Here is a 22,209-nt window from a genome sequence, read left to right on the forward strand (position 1 = left end):
TTCTAAATTTAGTCAACAACATTTTGTCAAAAATTTGACCCAATTGCAAAATAATTTTATTTAGCGAGTAGTACTCCAAGCCCTCCTACAAATTTATAGTCCGCCTCACTCCAAGCTCAGCAACATCAAACCGTGGAGCAAAAAATACTAATTAAATGGAGAACATTTGTCAGTACATTAATAGAACAAATGTTGAACAGATGAGTGGTTGAAAAGGCATAATAAAGCGCCAGAAATTGAGAAAGATGGTGATGCAAGCCCCCCTCGCCAGAGGAGAATTGACGGCCTTCCCATCGCCACACCACAAAAACCACAACGAACATGCAAGAAGATTTATGAGCTCAATATCCTGGTCCAGAGAGTAGGTAAGGAATTAGAAAGAGGGGCTCATTATATAGTGAAGCTACATCGCCAAGTTCAGAGAAACTGCAACAGTGCAAAATAACCTGAAAACCAACTAATTCACCAACGAGTTCAAATATCGGATAATCATGGCCATGATACTTATCACATTAAAATATAACTCAGCTCTATACAAAGCCCGTGCAAACAAATATATTAGCTGATAGCCGGAAACCACATAGAGGCCCAAGTTACACAGGAGTAGCCTTACATATGTAAAGCTAGGTTCCATAAGCAAGTATGTAATTAAGCAAACGTTTATTTCTACTTTGAAATCAGTAGCACATGTCTGAACATTGTGCCTAAGTGTACAAAAGGCCTACATAAACTTCAAAACTTCTCCATACACAACAAAAGCATCAGCTAAAATCCATTCATGGAGGAACATTCGGGTGCTAAAAAGCACGGACACGGGGACGGAAAGACGAGGATACGCATACGGGGATACGGGATACGGCATTTTTCAAAAACAGCCATTCGGGGATACGGCGAGTATATATAAAATAAAAGAAATATATGCCATGTAATATAAAGTTATGACAGAAAATTAATGAGAAAGAGATCAGAAAAGAGAATACTGCCCCATTTGGTGTCTCTTTTATCAAGTTCTTGATTGATTCTCATCCCCATTGTCAAATAGCCCAGCAAGAACATGATAAATTGGAGCTAACAAGGCTCAGATGGCCACATAGTTAAACGATAAACGGTTCAAATGGGAAATGGCAAATAGGTAGTTCAATAGTACATAACAGCTACAAACATAAATGGAGAGAATGACTGATTGTCTCAAACTCTCAGATTCTCAAGTCTGTCACGGGCTAATGGCAGGAGACTTAAGTGAGAGAATCAATTATTTCCTCCTCCAGTTCTGGCTCATCAAGTGAAAGATCAGCAGATTCTAGCATGCCAACACCAGCAAAAGTCTCAACTCCATCTCCCCCAATGTCCCACATTCGGCTTGGCCCAGTTTGATATGCTTGAGAATTCCTCGACAGAAGACGGTGGTTGTTGTGCGTGTAGACCAAATCAGCAGCTCGAGCAGGTGTTAACTTGTTTCTTGCAGCACTATGTATGAAGCCATAAGTGCCCCAATTCCTTTCACAACAAGAGGAAGATGCGGGCTGCCCAAGTAGCTTCAATGCTAAATTTTTTAATAGCTTTGTGCTGACTCCATGAGTTCCCCACCATTGCTTAGGTTCAAAATCAGCTCTGTCTTCAATTGAATCAGGATTTTCAAAGGCATTCATAAAAAGAGCAAAGTCGGCAAATTCCCTCTTGATGGTTTTGAAATCCTCTTGATCTGGATATAACTTTCTAAAGCACTTGTTTCTCATTTCTGTAACTTCATGGTCATCATTGGGGATGACACGTCCAGGGGCTCCATTAATCCAAACTGGACTATAGTATCTATGGTATGTAGTAAATAAAATCAGCAAGCATGTTCAAGTTTGAATATATGTAATCAGCAAGCAATGTTCAAGTTCAAGATTCTACCTTGGGTTTAGTGAGTGAGCCAGACAATGCAAGGGAGTATTGCTCTTGGTCCAACGAGCAACAAGGATCTCTTTAATAATTTCATACAAGATACACACTTCCCCATGCTCCTTTCCTTCAAACCGATATATAGGTATTTTGACCTATGAACAAGAGAAGTAGAGAACAAATAAAATCAGCCATGAACAAGAGAAATAGAAAACAAGAGAAGTAGAGAACAAATAATATTCATTTACCTTCTCTATCATGGAGTCCCACATTTCATAGATCAAGTGGAGACATGGCTTGTCCGTGTCAGCCAACCTTATCATAGCATAATTTGGCTCAGTGAAAGAAACAATGTATGCAATATTGTCCCACCATACATCATTCAGAACATGGTCCTTCACCCTCTGAGCTTTAGCTACATCATCCTCCCTATAGGCAGCCCAATTAGGATGAACAACCATTTGAACAATTGCATCCTTGAGCAAAAGAAACCTCTTGAACATGATTACAACACTTGCGAATCTAGTTTCTGCAATTTGAAGGAACTTGAGCTTGCTAAACTCATTGAACATAGACAGTCTCATGCTATGGTTCATGATAAAGTTCTTGATAAAAGAAGCATCATCAGCCGCCTTTTTGATGAACCAGAGATAGAAATTGTCGCCCTCATTGTTCTTCGGGTCACAAATATTCTTCAATGCAAGGTTGCGAGTATGCACGATGCAAGGAGTCCAAAATATGTTCTTGTACTTTGCTTCAATCATCAACCCAGCCGCTTTGCAGTTTGCAGCATTGTCCGTCACCACTTGAACCACACAGTCAACTCCAACTTCCTCAATCACTTCCTGTAGCTTCTCAAAGATATATTCCTTCTTTTTTCCTAGCAATAAGAGGTAAAGGCAGTAACAATTAGACAAGTCATCAAGTAACATATGCAAGTATGCAACAAAAAGGAGCAAAAGACAAAGTAATTACCTCTCCCTCGGTGTCAATTGCCTTTAGGAACATTGGGCCACCTTCGGTCACAGCCATGAAGTTTAAAATGGGTCGCCTTTGAGGATCAGACCAGCCATCAGTCGCAATACTCACTCCTTTGTAAGGCCATGTTGATTTAATGGGTTCTAGGCTCCTCTGAATGTGTTTCTTGTCTTGATCAAGAAGAGTTGTCCTCAATGAATTATATCCTGGAGGCACATACCCACCTAAGCTACTGTTTGCAATGAATGTGATGGCAGCCCTAAAGTTCGGGTTTCTTGCAAGATTGAATGGAAGCCCTGCAATATGCACAAACTGACCATAAATTAACCATGCTTGAGAACTAAGCTTGACAAAAAGAAGAAAAGATTGTGACACAACATTACACACCTGCAGTGTAAAACATTCTAGCAAGATGAGCATCAGAGCATTAAAGCTATCTGCAATAGCTGTTTGCTTTCTTTTTCTTGTTGGAGCAGATGCATCATAGGGCGGTAAAGGAATTGTGTGCCTTGTTGTACCATGTTCAAGGAGTTGAGCTGCTGCTTTGTCTTCCTTGCAAATTTGCTCAAAGGAAGAGTGCGGAATTTTGTCACAAGTTCCTACATCTTTCTTTGTTATCTGAAGGAGATGAGGCCTCACTCTTGTATAGCTGCCTAGGTAAACCTTATTACAAAATTTGCAACGAAACTTTGCATTCCCTCCACGACTACCACTACCAGAGGAAGCACCACCAAGCTTCTCCACATAAGCCCATAGAGGATACCTAGGATCTACAGCTAGAGCACTGTAAGCTAGCGCACTGTAAGCTAGAGCACTGTAAGCTAAGAATTACCCACTTTGTATCATTTGGCAAGAGGCACTGTAAGCTAGAGCACTGTAAGCTAGCAGAACTAAAAAACTGAGCATAATGTCATTGCCCTGATTTTGCTTATAGATTTTCATTAAGAAGAACGAACTGCAGTTACTTTTAGGTAGAAATAGTATCGGCTAAGCTCTCGGCGACAGCGGTTTGTACTGCATCGTGCCATACGTTATTCAAGGTCCAGCAGCCTCTGCATTATAATCTCGGGTGGAGTATAAACTGAGCACGTAGCACACCATCATCTGAACCATAGAGAAATAAATATGAATATGAACCATGGCCATGATTCCAAAACATACATTACTAACTAAAATGGATGATCTATCTCCACTGTGTACAAAGATTCAAGCAAGTAGTGGGTTATAAGGTTGCATAATATATTGAAACGAATACCAAAGTAAAGCATGGAGCATGACCTTCCTTAGGAGCTCGTGATCATAGGCTCTAGTGAATAGTGCAATTCTAAACATCATATATAACATCTTAAAATTCACATATCATCACAAGAATGGTCCATTAAAATGCGTTTAGACGAGTTCCCAATTCGACCATAGGACGGACCAAAAATCCACAAATGCAGTTGTAACTGAAAAAAGCATTGGTTCATTGTACATCCCAGAAACCATTGCAGCAGGCACATCAGACCCGGCTAAAGATTGAGGTTTTGAAGGGAAGAAACCTGCTCTCGTTGTCACCGTGTGGTCCGTGGAGCTCCCAAGCTCTGGCAGCCGCTCCTCTCTGTTGGTCCACTCAGGGGCGTTGGATTGGTGGATCTCTGTAAAGAATTTTGGAACAAAATGTATGCTAAGTTACACTGAAATAAATTCATAAGGAATTTTGGTTCAAATACCTATATATCATTACAGTCAATAATAATTTCAGTGAATAAATGTCAAACTCTGGTGGTGACACTGCTGCCATTGCAAATGTCAGGGGAAATCTTCGTTGAAGGAAAGACTTTACTGCCATCCTAAAAATACAAGCTGGGCACCTTCCTCCAATGTTTACTGCACCCTCGGCTGGGGAATAATATGAGCATATAAGATGGATGCTGAAATGCTAACAACATAGCACAAAGATTAAACACGAATATACAAAATTAAATTCTTCCTAGCTTTATAAGACATGTAAGACATGAGGGAATTCTGTCCAAACAGTGGAAGAAGCTCTCCATTTTACCAAAGAATAACAACATACCTCTGAGGCCATTAAGTTTGTGTCTATCTCTGCAGGGTAGGAAGCACACATTTGTGGATTACCACTATCTTTGTCAATATCTCTAAGGATTAAACCAGCATAGTTCCCTGGAAAAAAATGCAGATTCTTTAGCTGCAGTCCAACTAAACAGAACACGTAAACAATATCTACAAGTTTCTCAGAAATGAGCTGTGCACGGAATCGTTTACAGCATACCCAGAATATGACCAAAGCTACCCGAGGAGAAAAGCTCTGAACAGTTCTACAAGTTTCTGACCTATATTTAGGTCCAGATGATAACAATAGAAAAATAAACGAACTGAACAAAAGAGAGGATATTAAACATTTTATTATCAAGTAGCTGCTGAATGGGAGAACACTGGCCAAAACAGACTTGTTGAGCAAGAAACGCCAATTCAGTGTGTTTGATAGGATCACAAAATTCTACCATTTGTCCCCTTCGTATATCTCTGAAAGCAGGGTGTAAACCATCTACAAAGAGGAACTATTGTTAGCAAATGAAACAGAAGGAAATGAAAAGCCAAAACACAACATACAAAGAAAAGATGCATACGACGAGAGCTATTGATGTCAGAAAATTGTACCTAGTAGCACATACGAAAGTGGTCATTTCTTTAATGGAGAGCGTAGAGTGGCTATAATCGTTTTATCATATATTTACTTCTGTTTGAAGCAGTATTTGCGAGATGGGCTCTCTCAAAGACATGTTTTGACGGTATTATCCAAACAAGCAATGTATCCACTAAGTCCACCAGACCTACAACAAGAGCACTTCTTCTGAATTCTTGAAAAAAATAATATTAAACTAAAGCATCAGCAATATTATTGGGGAAAAATCATGGTAAATTTTTGATTTCCCAATTTGGCTCTTTGAATTCATCCTGCTAAAGTTTGAATTACCATCCTGTGTAATCTTCATTGAATTCATATGGCAAAACTTACGACATCAGACCTGAGTCAAAAGAAATATTAAGTCCCCATCAGTAAATACGTGAGTGCATGACTACTGAATTAGGGCTATTTGCTACTTAAAAATTTCCATGACCCATGTCTCCATAGGGTAATATTTTATATATAAACTAATTGTGGCAAGTAGAACGACTTTTTTCTAGCTCCCAAAAGGTTAAAAAACCACAACTACCAATTAGCAATGTAATCTTCTAGCTTATAAGGAAATCATCTTGTCCATCATGTAATATCGAACCAAATATTATGTAGAACCTTATAGGTCAAATAAATATAGCAGGAGACAATGAAGTACCTTCAGCCGCACTACATCCTTCATCTTATCCATCATGTAGTATCGAACCAAGTATTCTCTAGCATCCTTCGGAAATTGACCCACTGCAAAATTGCATCAACAAGTTGCTTGTCATTCTAGGAGCCAACTATTTCATCCCAAATAACCCACTGCAAAATTGCATCAGAAAGTGCCCAGCCTATTTGATGGCTTCACGAGCTCGGCTACCACACGACCTTCCTTTGTGTCAATAGAGCAAATTCCTGCTATACAAAAAATTGTAACCACAGAGAGAACATACCTAGGTCTGTAGCAAAGGGACGCCACGCCCTCTTCCATTAGGGACACCCACTCCTCTGCCATTCCCTGCAGCTGCGCCCTCATCCGCAAGAAAAGTGAGAGTGGGAGCTGAGATAGATAGAGAGGAAGAGATAGAGAGTGGAGGGAGAAGCAAACCTCGTGTTGCAGCCTGATCCGCGTCTCGCCGCTGTCAAACATACCACGAACAAGAAAGAATAATTAATCTACCCAACACTGAATCCCAGGCACGTGCATGAACAACTGCAAACATCTACATGCCATTCAGTAATTGGCTTATCCGCAAATAAACACTAATCATTTGTTTATCTACAGGAGCATCAACCATAAATATATTCTCCCAGCTCCATATATATTCTAGCGGCGGACGAGAGTATGTGGACTGCAGTATAAAACGTAGTAATATCTGAATCTTGGTCTAGCTCCATAAATATTCTCACTATGGACCAGAGCATGCAGACTGCACTATAATAAACATTACAATTCAACCTGTATAGGCATGTAGTCAACTTCATCTGAAAAGTATGCATTACCATTCTCTTGTAGCTTACTTTTATTCTCTTATGTCCCAAATATGCAGCACTATTATAACTTATGATGTGTTCACAAGAGAGAAGAATAACCTTGGGTCTTCTTGATACTTCCTTCTTCTCTTCTTCCCAGACCTACACATCATGTTTAGAAAAAATCTGTTGGCAATTGAAAAGCAGAGTGCTGGAGGTAGAGAGAAGAGGAGGAGGCAGCAAGGTTTCGGAATAAGATTCACCCGGTACAGCCATCGCGCAGCCCGTCTTCGGCCGTGCCCGGCGCTTCCAGTCGCCACCGCCGTGGATCTGCCCCGCGCGAGCCCGTCGCCTCTGGTCGTCGCCGAAGTGGATGCGCCCCGCGCAGCCCGTCTTCGGCCGTGCCCGGCGCTTCCAATCGCCACCGCCGCGGATCCGCCCCGCGCGAGGCCGTCGCCTCCGCTCGTCGCCGGAGCGGATCCACGTCCTGTCCCGGATTCGCGACTTGTTGGAGACGCGCTCCATGGCGTTGTCCGACGACCATGGCATGGAGGAGCTGCGACGGCGGCAGCGACCCAAGGCGACGGCTGATGCGGCCCCACCTGCTCTCCGCACAGCGACGCCCGCGACCATCGCCTCCCGGCGCTCCACGCAGCAACGCCCCCCCGGATGCTCTCCCGATGCGGTTGCATCCTGCTCCTGCTTGGGAGGAGGAGAGGCGGCGGCACAGGTTGGGGGAGGAGGTGGGGATTGGGGGACGGGAGAGGAGGTGGGGATTGGGGGATGCCCCGTCTAGGTTTTCACTGCCCCAACGAGAAGGGTGACAGGAACGAGCCTGTGTGGCTGCCTATGACCGGTGGCACCCGCACGTATAAGGTCCCATCTGTCATGGACTCGACAGGACAAGCAAAATGTGATAAAAAATTTACCACATCCGACGGCTGAGGTGAAAAGCGGGATTGAGAAGTTACTGTGCTAGTGAAATGGAGGGACACGATGGATTTGCCCCTTTCAGACCCCTTGGATGGCCGGGTACTCTTGGAACATTTATAGGAGAAATGCCCTTAGCTAAATTTTACATGCAACTAATCATGCGGACTGTCCGCTACGTCTGCCAGACCGTCCACTTGCATCCATGCCTAATAGAAACGATTCTTGAAGAAAATCTCCTACCACGTACTCGAGTTTTTTCTCTCCTTGTCCCTTTTCTGGTGCATCTCATTTCTACATGACACCGCATGATGATGTATCATACATTCGTTTTCTTTCTGAACTGATGGCCTGATGCAGCATACATTCGTGTGCCGGCAACTCTCACTTGTTGACCATTTCTGTGTAAATTAGAACCATCGAAAAATATGCATGGGTCGAGTTGGGAGCATATATGCAGAGGGTTCGGGGCCCTCTCTCCGTCCTTTATTTATTCCTTGGATACATCAGCATAACCTTGAATCCTGATAAAAGATTTCCTTAGCCACCCCTCTTAGTTTACACATTGCACTTGCTCTAATGGGCGAGAGAAGAACGTACTTTGCATTACAATTCACCACTAATTTTCCCAATAATTCCAAAGCTAAATCGTACATATATTATTGGGATGCTGTGAATAGGTACGGGAGCATCACAAAGCTGCAATTATCATTGGGAACTCAAGGATGCTGGTACGGCCTATATATCTAACCAAAGATTGGGTTGCCAAAGAAAATACCTAGCAAGGGTATTATTTCTTGAAAGTGGAGTCTCTGGAGGGATATTTCACGAAAATTTCAGTATCCACACAAGAATATCCAACTTTGCTCTATTTTATGGGAGTGACGTTTTCAGTCATTTTTTAATCGACTGGGAACTAACTCAAAATTTAATTGCAAGTCATAAGTAGCACGAACCACGAAGCAATCCAATGGGCTGACGTATTTTAGAAGTTGTAACTCATGTGTGTTCCACGCGCAACTGAAAATTTCTCACTTACAACCTATGTTGCTATAGTATGAATCACGATGCAATCCAAGGTTTTGAAGTCAATTGAAAATTAAGGTAGGAACAAGTTTGTATTCTTTGACTATAAGCCAATGATATTTAACATGGCAAAATTGATATCTACGAGTAGATTACCCTCCTACAGAATATAAATTGGCAGATGCACATTAAACTAATGAAAATAACATATTTGGCATCTGGGAAAAACCGTGCCACAAATTTTTGTCTAAACAGTTACAAGCCGCACAAAACATTCAATGACAAAAACCTTAAGTGAAAGCTCCACTGTGGCTCACACTCATGAACCGGTTGTGGACGGCTGGCAGGCTTCAAACACGATGACTGCAACACCCACCGGTGTACCCGCTATGCTGTCAGGAGTCGGAAACTGTTAACCACTTGACGCTGCAGTGTTCCTTCTCCCCGGAATTTTGGTACACCTGCTTACTACCTTACATAATTCATAGATTCGTACATAGTCCCATGTCCACAATATAAGATTGGTGGCCAACAACGAACGTGGCAGCGGCAACATTTGATCGCCGAGAGATACATTCACTCAGCATTTTCGTGGCAAGTTCAATTCGGCTTGAGCAGAATAGCAGGGTTTTTGACAATTCGCCACAATGCCTATGGAGGTTTGTAGGAAGCTCAAGGTTGAGATGGAAGATTGGAAAGCTGTGTGGACAAACGCGAGGAATTACGTAGAGAGTGTGTTGGTCCCTATTCTTTTCCTTTGCGAGTTGGGTTGTGGTCGCTTGTGATCGACCCATGTAATCTTGTAATAAAACGAAACCCCTTCTTACCGCAAGCTTTTAATAATATGGCCGTGATCTTTCATTACCTGCGACTATCTCCACTATAGAAAGAAAAAAAACAGGATCAAATTTTCTAGTAAATACTACAAAAAAAGGCTTTCTACATTTTTCCCTATCAGCTGTAGGAAAGAATGACACTTCACACGAATCAAAAAAGGAAGAAAGTATCGCCTATACTACTGCTCTATGGATAAAGTTCTCCAATTGATAGAGAAAGCACCGTAAAGATCAATTAGTGAGCAACTGAGTCGATACAACTAAAAAAAACTGCTTACTTATCCCATGATATGGGGAAGAATTTAGGAATCTGCTTATGTAATAGAGCCGATTCACTAAAGGATTAAGCTGCGGTGTAGTATCAGATCCCAAAGATAGCAATTTCTTTTTTCTTTCTTATGGAAAAAAGTCTTTTCCAAGGATTCTATAGAGATTTCATATATGAAAAAGGGATAGTTACCTTTCAGAAAATTAGAACGAAGTCGCTAGATCTATCTATGCTTCATCCTTCTGAAGGTGGGAAAAAATATCAAACTGATTATTGATAAAAATCTATTACATACGAGATGGTAATGGTTCGGTCACCACTGAAAGTGCATGGAGCCCCCATGTGTGGTTTCAGTAATTAATAATAGTCCCTATGGACTAATGTTTGCATTGAGTTATATTTGTAGGGGTTATCCATATGCAATGCTTGAACCATATGTGGCTTTAAGGTTGAAATAAGAAGAACTGAGGTGCAAGTTCAAGATGAGCCAACTCGAAGAGATCATATAATTGAAGCTTGTCATTCAAATGGTGTTCATGGTGTTGGAGATATGCCCAAGAGGCAATAATAAAATGGTTATTATAATATATCTTTGAATTTATGATAATGTTTACATACCATGCTATAATTGTATTAACCGAAACATTGATACATGTGTGTTATGTGAACAACAAGGAGTCCCTAGTAAGCCTCTTGTATAACTAGCTTGTTGATTAATAGATGATCATGGTTTCGTGATCATGAACATTGGATGTTATTAATAACAAGGTTATGTCATTATATGAATGATGTAATGGACACACCCAATTAAGCGTAGCATAAGATCATGTCATTAAGTTATTTGCTATAAGCTTTCGATACATAGTTACCTAGTCCTTATGACCATGAGATCATGTAAATCACTTATACCGGAAAGGTACTTTGATTACATCAAACGCCACTGCGTAAATGGGTGGTTATAAAGGTGGGATTAAGTATCCGGAAAGTATGAGTTGAGGCATATGGATCAACAATGGGATTTGTCCATCCCGATGATGGATAGATATACTCTGGGCCCTCTCGGTGGAATGTCATCTAATGTCTGGCAAGCATATGAATAAGTTCATAAGAGACCACATACCATGGTACGAGTAAAGAGTACTTGTCAGGAGACGAGGTTGAACAAGGTATAGAGTGATACCGATGATCAAACCTCGGACAAGTAAAATATCGTGTGACAAAGGGAATTGGTATCGTATGTGAATGGTTCATTCGATCACTAAAGTCATCGTTGAATATCTGGGAGCCATTAGGGATCTCCAGATCCCACTATTGGATATTGGTCGGAGAGAGTTCTCAACCATATCCACATAGTTCGCAAACCGTAGGGTGACACACTTAAAGTTTGATGTTGTAATAGTAGAACTTGAATATGGAATGGAGTTCGAAGTATTATTCGAAGTCTCGGATGGGATCCCGGACATCACGAGGAGTTCCGGAATGGTCCGGAGAATAAGATTCATATATAGGAAGTCATTTTATAAGTTTGAAAATGATCCGGTGAAATTTTGGAAGGTTCTAGAAGGTTCTAGAAAAGTCCGGAAGAAGTCACTTTGGAAGGCGGAGTCCCGGTGGGACTCCACCACCCATGGCCGGCCAACCCTAGTGGGGGGAGTCCAAGGTGGACTCCACCAAGGGGGCCGACCACCCCCCCTCATGGAAGGGTGGGAGTCCCACTTGAGGTGGGAGTCCTACCTTGGGTAGGTTTCCCTACACATGGAAGGTTTTGGGTTGGGGTCTTATTCGAAGACTTGTAGTCCAACACTTGGGGTTCCACCTATATAATGAGGGGCATAGGGGAGGGGGCCGGCCACCACAACCACACCACCTTGGCCGCACCCAAGGAGGCCGGCCACCCCCTCTCCCAAACCCTAGCCGCCCCCCTCCTCCACCTCTCCCGCAACGCTTAGCGAAGCTCCGCCGGAGTTCTCCATCGCCACCGCCACCACGCCGTCGTGCTGCCGGATTCAAGGAGGAGCTACTACTTCCGCTGCCCGCTGGAACGGGGAGAAGGACGTCGTCTTCATCAACACCGAACGTGTGACCGAGTACGGAGGTGCTGCCCGATCGTGGCACCGTGATCAAGATCTTCTACGCGCTTTTGCAAGCGGCAAGTGATTGTCTACCGTAGCAATAAGAGCCTACTCTTATAGGCTTTGGAAATCTTCAAGGGTGAGTCTCGATCATCCCCTCGTTGCTCCCGTCTTCTAGATTGCATCTTGGCTTGGATTCCGTTCTCGCAGTAGGAATTTTTTTATTTTCTATGCAACAAATCCCTACAGTGGTATCAGAGCCGTGTCTTTGCATAGATGGTTGCACGAGTAGAACACAATGGTTTTGTGGGCGTTGATGCTTTTGTTGTCTTTAGTTTGAGTACTTTGCATCTTTGTGGCATTGTGGGATGAAGCGGCTCGGACTAATTTTACATGACCGCGTTCATGAGACTTGTTCCTCATTCGACATGCAACTTGTATTGCATAAGAGGCTTTACGGGTGTCTGTCTCTCCTACTATAGTGAAGATTCAATTTACTCTTCTATTGACAACACTAGTATCACTGTTGTGGTTCTTGTTCGTAGGTAGATTAGATCTCTCTCGAAAACCCTAAACCACGTAAAATATGCAAACCAAATTAGAGACGTCTAACTTGTTTTTGCAGGGTTTGGTGATGTGATATGGCCATAATGTGATGATGAATATGTATGAGATGATCATTATTGTATTGTGGCAACCGGCAGGAGCCTTATGGTTGTCTTTAAATTTCATGTTGAGTAGTATTTCAAAGTAGTTGTAATAGTTGCTACATGAGGTGAACAACCATGAAGACGGCTCCATGGACCTTGACGCTACGCCGACGATGATGGAGATCATGCCCGTTGATGATGGAGATCATGTCCGTGCTTTGGAGATGAAGATCGAAGGCGCAAAGACTAAAGGGCCATATCATATCACATATGAATTGCATGTGATGTTAATCCTTTATGCATCTTATTTTGCTTAGAACGCGACGGTAGCATTATAAGATGATCCCTCACATTAATATCAAGATAATAAAGTGTTCTCCCCTCGTATGCACCGTTGCACAGTTCGTCGTTTCGAAGCATCTCGTGATGATCGTATGTGATATACTCAACGTTCACATACAACGGGTGTAAGCCATGTTGCACACGCGGAATACTTGGGTTTGCTTGACGAGCCTAGCATGTACAGACATGGCCTCGGGACAACGGAAACCGAAAGGTTGAACACGAGTCATATGAATGATATGATCAACATGTTGATGTTCACCATTGAAACTACATCATCTCACGTGATGATCGGTTTTGGTGTAGTGGATTTGGATCGTGTATCACTTAACAACTATGAGGGATGTTGTATTAAGTGGGATTTCATTAGTAATTAGATTAAAACATGAACTTATTATCATGAACATAGTCTGAGTAGTATTTTGAATTAATTTGTAGTATTGGCATCCGTTTTCTACCATGCGCTAGTCTTGCAATTGAGATAGTAAATACTGTTAAAATCTAACAAGAAACTTTACAGATTAGTACCGTATTGTTAAAGAATCAAGAAATGATTAAGTCCTATTGCAAACTTTTAGTAAACCTCACATTGTTGATTCAAAGAAGTATGGTTTCAATTAGTACCTAAAGTTATCTTGTCTCCATGAAACTTGAAGTTCAAATCTGTTTGAAAAAGTAAGGAGCTGAAAATTTAGTTTTCAGAAATAAACAAGGTATGAGATATATGTGATATCTAAGACCTTATTGCAAGATGATAGAATATAATCTAGTGGGACTACATAAACTCATAAGTTTTATGGGAATGTACGAAGGTTGAAGACACCCGGCGTCCCAATCCTCCAACTAAGTTGGACACTAAAGATATTCGCATATCTATGAAGTGATCGTCCTTAGTATCCACCGTTGCTAAGACTCGTCGTTTCGAAGCATCTCGTGATGATCGGGTGTTATAGATTCTACGAGTGTATGCAACGGGTGCAAGCCAGATTTGCACATGCGAATACTAAGGTTAAACTTTATGAGCCTAGCATGTACAGACATGGTCTCAGAAAGTCGTCATGAATTGATGGATAAAATTATGAGTGAAATTGTTCATCATATTACAAAGTTACTAATAGTGAAATCTAGAACACTTGTCATATGATGATCAACTTCAAAGTAAAAACCTCAAGGTTATTGGTATTTGACCAACAAATCTAGAAGTTATTAAAGATGAAGTGTTTTCTGAATAATGAGGAAAGCTAAAAGAGAAACTACAAAAGATTATTGGCGGAAAGAAAGAAAAGACTAGAAAGTCTAGCTCAGGTGTATATAAATGATATACATGTTATGGATATATTCCTCGTTTGGTCACACAAAGAAATTCTTGGGTATTTGTACCATATTGGCTGGTACGAAGTGTCATACAAAACAACGCAATACAAGAATACAATGGCCTAAGTGACTGACAAGGAATATGATAGGTATGCACGTCTGGAACAAAAATAAAGTGTTATTATGTTCATCGTTGCCATTCTATCTAGCCCTTAGAATTTATAATAAAGAACTTAATAATTGTTATTTTGCTCTGGTCAAATGAAAACAATGAGTTGTTCAAATTATGACATTACTCCATGTACGATGGATAAGTTATTATAAATCTTAATGGTGAAATTCACACACATAATACTGACGCTAAAATGCCATAAGGCAAATGATTTGAATTCCACTTATTTGTGGAACCGCCATTTAAGTCATGTTAGAAAGGAACGCATGAAGGAACTCCATGCAAATGGATTTTTGGAGTCATTTGATTTTTTGAATCGTTTGGCGCTTGCAAAATCTTTTCTAAAAGAGAATGACTAAAATACCGTTCATAGGCCAAGAGTTGAACGGGCAACTAACTTAGTGGAAAAATACATGATGATGTATGTGGTTCACTGGGCATAGTTATGTGCGGGAGATTCTTCTACTTCATGAAAACTTTCAACAATAAATTGAGTATATATATGTGGATATATTCGATAAGAAAGAAGTTTGAAACATTTGAATGGATTCAAATAAATTTCAGCATGAAGTGGACATCATCGTAATAGAAAAGTCAAATATCTATGATTGGATCATGGTAGAAATATTTGAATTACGAGTTTTAGCGACCATCTAAGAGAGTTATAAAATTGTTTTACAACTCACGTTTCTTGGAGTATCATAGTGATGATGGAGTATCCGAGAGATGTATCCAAACCTTGTTGGATCAATGATGAGATAAAATATTGAATGCCGTTGTATTTTTGTGGATTATGCTTTAGTGACTACCGCTTTTACATTAAATAGAGCATCATCATGATCCGTTGAAATGACACCATACAAGTTATGGCATGGGTATAAACCCTAATGGTCCTTTCTTTAAATTTTGGTCTAAGAGTTTACAACCAAAATTGGATAAATGTCTTTGTTGGTTATCCCAAAGAATTGATTGGGAATTCTTTCCACTATGGAGACAAAAACAAAAGTGTTTGTCAATGTTTCTTACTTATTTCCAAGAAATTGTTTCTAGCGAAGTATTTGAGTGGGAGGACAATAGAACTTGATAAGGTTTATGAACCTGAGCATAATGATCAGAGTAGCGCAGCATCGGAATTGGTTCTGGAAGCGGCCACGACGATCATGGCTCCCATGACTACAAAATGTTTTAGCCATGGAGATCGAAGTACTTATTGAACCTTATAGGTATGGTTTACTTTGTGATCAATGATACGTCTCCGACGTATCGATAATTTCTTATGTTCCATGCCACATTATTGATGATATCTACATGTTTTATGCATACTTTATGTCATTATTATGCGTTTTCCAGAACTAACCTATTGACGAGATGCCGAAGGGCCAGTTGCTGTTTTCTGCTGTTTTTGGTTTCAGAAATCCTAGTAAGGAAATATTCTCGGAATCGGACGAAATCAACGCCCAGCATCTTAGAATCCCCGGAAGCATCCAGAACACCCGGGAGAGGCCAGAGGGGGGCCACATGCCCACCAGATGGTAGGCTGGCGCGGCCTGGGGGTGGCCCGCGCCCCCCTATGGTGTCGTCGCCTCGTTGACCTTCTGACGCCGCCTCTCGCCTATTTAAGGGTCCTCGACCTAAAACTTCGAGACGGAAAAGCCACGGTACGAGAAACCATCCAGAGCCGCCGCCATCGCGAAGCCAAGATCTGGGGGACAGGAGTCTCTGTTCCGGCACGCCGCCGGGACGGGGAAGTGCCCCCGGAAGGCTTCTCCATCGACACCACTGCCATCTCCACCGCCATCTTCATCAACGCTGATGTCTCCCATGAGGAGGGAGTAGTTCTCCATCGAGGTTCGGGGCTGTACCGGTAGCTATGTGGTTAATCTCTCTCCTATGTACTTCAATACAATGATCTCATGAGCTGCCTTACATGATTGAGATTCATATGAGTTTTGTATCACTATTCATCTATGTGCTACTCTAGTGATGTTATTAAAGTACTCTATTCCTCCTGCATGGTGTAAAGGTGGCAGTGTGTGCATCATGTAGTACTTGGCGTAGTTTATGATTGTGATCTCTTGTAGATTATGAAGTTAACTATTACTATGATGGTATTGATGTGATCTATTTGGTTGTGTTGATCTATCTTGCACTCTAAGGTTATTTAAATATGAACATCGAATATTGTGGAGCTTGTTAACTCCGGCATTGAGGGTTCGTGTAATCCTACATAGTTAGTGGTGTTCATCATCCAACAAGAGGGTGTAGAGTCTAGCATTTATCTATTTATTCTGTTATGTGATCAATGTTGAGAGTGTCCACTAGTGAAAGTATGATCCCTAGGCCTTGTTCCTAAATACTGCTATCGCTGCTTGTTTACTGTTTTACTGTGTTTCTACTGCCTGCAATATTACCACCATCAATCACACGCTAGTCCTGGGTAGCAAAGCACTTTTCTGGTGTCGTTGCTACTGCTCATATTTATTCATACCACCTGTATTTCACTATCTCTTCGCCGAACTAGTGCACCTATTTGGTGTGTTGGGGACACAAGAGACTTCTTGCTTTGTGGTTGCAGGGTTGCATGAGAGGGATATCTTTGACCTCTTCCTCCCTGAGATCGATAAACCTTGGGTGATCCACTTAAGGGAAACTTGCTGCTGTTCTACAAACCTCTGCTCTTGGAGGCCCAACACTGTCTACAAGAATAGAAGCTCCCGTAGACATCAAGCACTTTTCTGGCGCCGTTGCCGGGGAGGAAAGGTAAAAGGCACTCATACTCCGGTTCAGTGTAACAAGATTACTTTTCTGGTGCCATTGTGTTTATGCTCGAAGCTATTTCCTTTAGATCCTGCAATTGCATCTTTTTGTTTCTTGTTTACACTAGTAAGGCATAATGGACAACAATGAGCTTCTTATTCTATTTCCTGATTTAAGACATGGATGGTTTGATGCGAAAATTAAAAAACCCATGGAACATATTAGCATGAACACATTGAATACCATTGTTGCTAATGATATGGAAAATTCTAAGCTTGGGGAAGCTGGCTTTAATGAGCATGATCTTTTTAGTCCCCCGGGCATGGAGGAGAAAATTTACTTTGATGATACTTTGCCTCCTATTTATGATGATTATAATGATAGTAGCCTTTTGGTGCCACCTACTATGGAGAGTAAATTTGATTATGATTACAATATGCCTCCTATATTTGATGATAGCTACTTTGTTGAACTTGCTCCCACTACAATTAATAAGAATGACTATGCTTATGTGGAGAGTAATAATTTTGTGCATGAGACTCATGATAAGAATGCTTTATGTGATAGTTATATTGTTGAGTTTGCTCATGATGCTACTGGACATTATTATGAGAGAGGAAAATATGGTTGTAGAAATTTTCATGTTACTAAAACACCTCTCTATATGCTTAAAATCTTGAAGTTGAGCTTGTCTAGTTTTCCTATGCTTATTGCATTATGCCTACATAACTTGTTTATTTACAAGATTCCTTTTCATAGGAAGCATGTTAGACTTAAATGTGTTTTGAATTTGCTTCTTGATGCTCTCTTTTGCTTTAAATACTATTTCTTGCGAGTGCATCATTAAAACTGCTGAGCCCATCTTAATGGCTATAAAGAAAGAACTTCTTGGGAGATAACCCATGTGTTTATTTTACTACAGTAATCTTTGTTTTATATTTGTGTCTTGAAAGTTGTTACTACTGTAGCAACCTCTCCTTATCTTATTTTGTTGCATTGTTGTGCCAAGTAAAGTCTTTGATAGTAAGGTTCATACTAGATTTGGATTACTGCGCAGAAACAGATTTCTTGCTGTCATGAATCTGGGCCTAATTCTCTGTAGGTAACTCAGAACATTATGCCAATTTACGTGAGTGGTCCGCAGATATGTACGCAACTTTCATTCAATTTGAGCATTTTCATTTGAGCAAGTCTGGTGCCTCAATAAAATTCGTCTTTACGAACTGTTCTGTTTTGACAGATTCTGCCTTTTATTTCGCATTGCTTCTTTTGCTATGTTGGATGGATTTCTTTGTTCCATTGACTTCCAGTAGCTTTGAGCAATGTCCAGAAGTGTTAAGAATGATTGTGTCACCTCTGAATATGTGAATTTTGATTATGCACTAACCCTCTAATGAGTTTGTTTCGAGTTTGGTGTGGAGGAAGTTTTCAAGGGTCAAGAGAGGAGGATGATACAATGTGATCAAGGAGAGTGAAAGCTCTAAGCTTGGGGATGCCCCGGTGGTTCACCCCTGCATATATCAAGAAGACTCAAGTGTCTAAGCTTGGGGATGCCCAAGGCATCCCCTTCTTCATCGACAACATTATCAGGTTCCTCTAGTGAAACTATATTTTTAGGGATTTCTATTTTCGTGCCCTCGGTTCCTTAGTTGTGCTCAGTTTTCCCCAGCCCCTTAGTTTTTCCTCAGTTTTCCCCAAAACCTTGTCTGAAACCCGCAGAAGGAGGTCGGACGGAAGGAATCCCGTTAGTTGACGTTGGTTGGTGCTGGCAAGTGGGGCCGCTGTTGGTGCCCCGCAGTGGACACGTCTTCACTTATCCAGATCATCGTGGGACCCACAACTTGTCCACGTTAAGTGCGCCGGACCCACAGCTTACCCAGGTGACCGTTGCAAAATGGGAGCCCGAGCCAGCCCCGCGCCCGTGCCCGTGCCATTGCTTCGCCTTTCTTTCTCCGCGCCCCATTGTTCTTCTTCTCCGCCAGCGGCAGCCCTTCTCCGGTAGGCGGGTGATGTCTAGTTTCTCTTCGACCTCCCGTTCTTCATGGCCGCAGTATGGACCCGTGCCTTTGACAAGATGCCCTGACTGCCCACGCCAGGAGCCTCTGAAGCGGTCGATCTGTAAGACGGACGAGAACGGCAACCGTGGACGTGAGTTCGTTGCATGCGAGAGCTTGCCATATAGAGAGGGGGATAAGGTTAGATCTCGCTCCAATTTCTCTGTTTTCTCTCGATTTTCTTGTTATTCCCTCGAATTTGGGATTTAGGGTTCACGTTGTTGTTTTCAGATCTTGAAGAAATGCAGGCATTTCGAGTGGATCGATGTGTACGTTCGTAGGCTTCGGTTGCGGGAATCAATTGGCGCTATTGGGCGCAATTTGGGAGGGGGACTTCTTTGTAGAGAATGCGGCGGAGAGAGGAGCCGTTCCGATTAGGGACCTTCCGATTATGCCTAATGCTCCCAATGCGAAGCTGGTGGAAGTGAAGGGAGAACTGAAGAAAATGAACAAGCGATTAAGGCAGGTGATCGAGTTGAAGAAGCAAGCTAATCTGATGGCTGGTTGTTTTTTTTGTTGTATAATTACGATCGGATTCTTATCATTGCTCACCAGGCGCTAGAAGTTGTTACAAGGGATACCTTGTTACAAATCCATTATTCAGTTACATGTACTTGTAGTTGTTTTCAAAGTTAGTGTGTGCATTCACCGAAATTACCAACTATATTCCCTAAAAGAAAAGGAAAGCTAAAGATCGTTGATAATTGTTAGAGAGGGTGACAAATAATGCAATCACCGAAATCCGCAAATATGTATGCCTCATGTTTATACCAAAATTATACCACTTTTAGGCCTTTCCAAAATACCAATACCATATCCCAAACTATATTCCCTAAAAGAAAAGGACAGCTAAAGATAGTTGATAATTGTTAGAGGGGTGACAAATAATGCAATCGCCGAAATCCGCAAAAATGTATGCCTCATGTTTATAACAAAATTATACCACTTTTAGGCCGTTTCAAAATACCAATACTATAACCCAAACTATATTCCCTAAAAGAAAAGGACAGCTCAAGATAGTTGATAATTGTTAGAGGGGTGACAAATAATGCAATCCCGAAATCCGCAAATATGTATGCCTCATGTTTATACCAAAATTATACCACTTTTAGGCCTTTCCAAAATACCAATACCATATCCCAAACTATATTCCCTAAAAGAAAAGGACAGCTAAAGATAGTTGATAATTGTTAGAGGGGTGACAAATAATGCAATCGCCGAAATCCGCAAAAATGTATGCCTCATGTTTATAACAAAATTATACCACTTTTAGGCCTTTTCAAAATACCAATACTATATCCCAAACTATATTCCCTAAAAGAAAAGGACAGCTCAAGATAGTTGATAATTGTTAGAGGGCTGACAAATAATGCAATCACCGAAATCCGCAAATATGTATGCCTCATGTTTATACCAATACTATATCCCAAACTATATTAAGTGGCAAACTCGTCATTGCATTCTCCACCGACAGAGAGAGAGAGATGGGTGGCCACGAAGAGAGAGAGAGAGAGAGAGAGAGGTTGCCACGAAGAGACGGATAGGGGTATACTGCCCGTTAGATCAGTGGATCAACGGTTCGTGGAGTCGATCCGTGTGACAACGGCTCAACCAATCAGGATAAGTTTGGGCTTCTCGAGCATTTGTGACAGTACTTGAGGGCAAAACTGAGTAGTACTAAGAATCCAAGGGCACATAAATAGTAAATAGACTAAGGGATTCAAACAAAAGAATTACAAAATGAAAAATGTGTGTTTTGTACAATATAATTCATATTGGGCTACATCAAATTATTTGCAATTCAAATATACATGAGTGTGACAATTATGGCATCATTTAGACAAACTATGTTTTGGGAAAGATGTTTTGCAAAGGGGTTTGGGTGGAAAACCATGCATCTTCATAGCTACACTAGTGATTCGAGAAGTGGCAATTTGTGGTAAAACTTGATTTATATATGTTTGTTAAGGTTTTCTAGGTGGCAGGTTGCGTACGAAGACTCCATGAGTAGTTGGCACTATGTTTTTATTTTTTGGATTTTTTTGCGCATGAAATGACTCAATTAGCTATGTTAATCTCATTTGTTGACTCTCTGTTGACCAGCTACACGAGGGTAAAACTGAGTATATTGCACTTGCCGGTCTAAGTCCTCGAGGGGAAAGCGAGTACGAGATAAAATTTTTGTATAAGGCCCGAGGTTATAGCGAGTACACCAAACGTCCCAGGGTTAGACTCGGGTAGCGGTGCACGCTGCAGCCGTGCATAGCGGACGCGTGTTGCCGTGCATAGCGGACGCGTGTTGCGGTACACGCCACCTTCGTCTTTATAGAGCCCCTCTTTCTCTCCCTCGACGCACGTTCTCACCGGCTCACCGCAACCGCCTCTCTGTCCCATCATCTTCTCCACAACCGAAGAAAAACCCCGAAGAAAACCGCCGGCGATGGAGAAGAATGAGATGCCCATTGTCGGCACATCAGCCGCCGCCCCGTCCGAGCCCCTGTCGCTGCTTCCATCGTAGCAGCCGGCGCATCGGCCGCCGCCCCGTCGATTGGGACCCGTACGAACCGGTGCGATCTGACGCGCCGGAGAACCCCTACGACACCACCATCGTCGACAACGAGCCGGAGGTAACCCTTTGTTCCCTTGTTCTTATCTCATTTCAATCATTTTGTGTTAGATCTACCGTTATTACGGTTCGTCTATTCCTAGTTCAATCCTTTTTTGTTAGATCTTGCGTTATTACTGTTCGTCTGTTCCTAGTTCGATCCTTTTGTGTTAGATCTTG

General features: G+C 41.7%; 1 non-coding gene across 1 annotated transcript; it reads right to left on the reverse strand.

Annotated features, from left to right (window-relative positions):
* Positions 1 to 1,235: 1,235 nt before the first annotated feature.
* On the reverse strand, positions 1,236 to 3,286 carry LOC127334317 (uncharacterized; the record flags this gene model as incomplete). Its single annotated transcript, XR_011751221.1, has 5 exons — positions 1,236 to 1,809; positions 1,897 to 2,039; positions 2,133 to 2,764; positions 2,832 to 3,158; positions 3,250 to 3,286. It is a non-coding gene; the product is annotated as an uncharacterized protein (transcript).
* Between the last annotated feature and the right edge of the window lie 18,923 nt (positions 3,287 to 22,209).

The sequence above is a fragment of the Lolium perenne genome, chromosome 2 (assembly GCF_019359855.2).
Source record: "Lolium perenne isolate Kyuss_39 chromosome 2, Kyuss_2.0, whole genome shotgun sequence".
NCBI classification, from domain to species: Eukaryota; Viridiplantae; Streptophyta; class Magnoliopsida; order Poales; family Poaceae; genus Lolium; species Lolium perenne.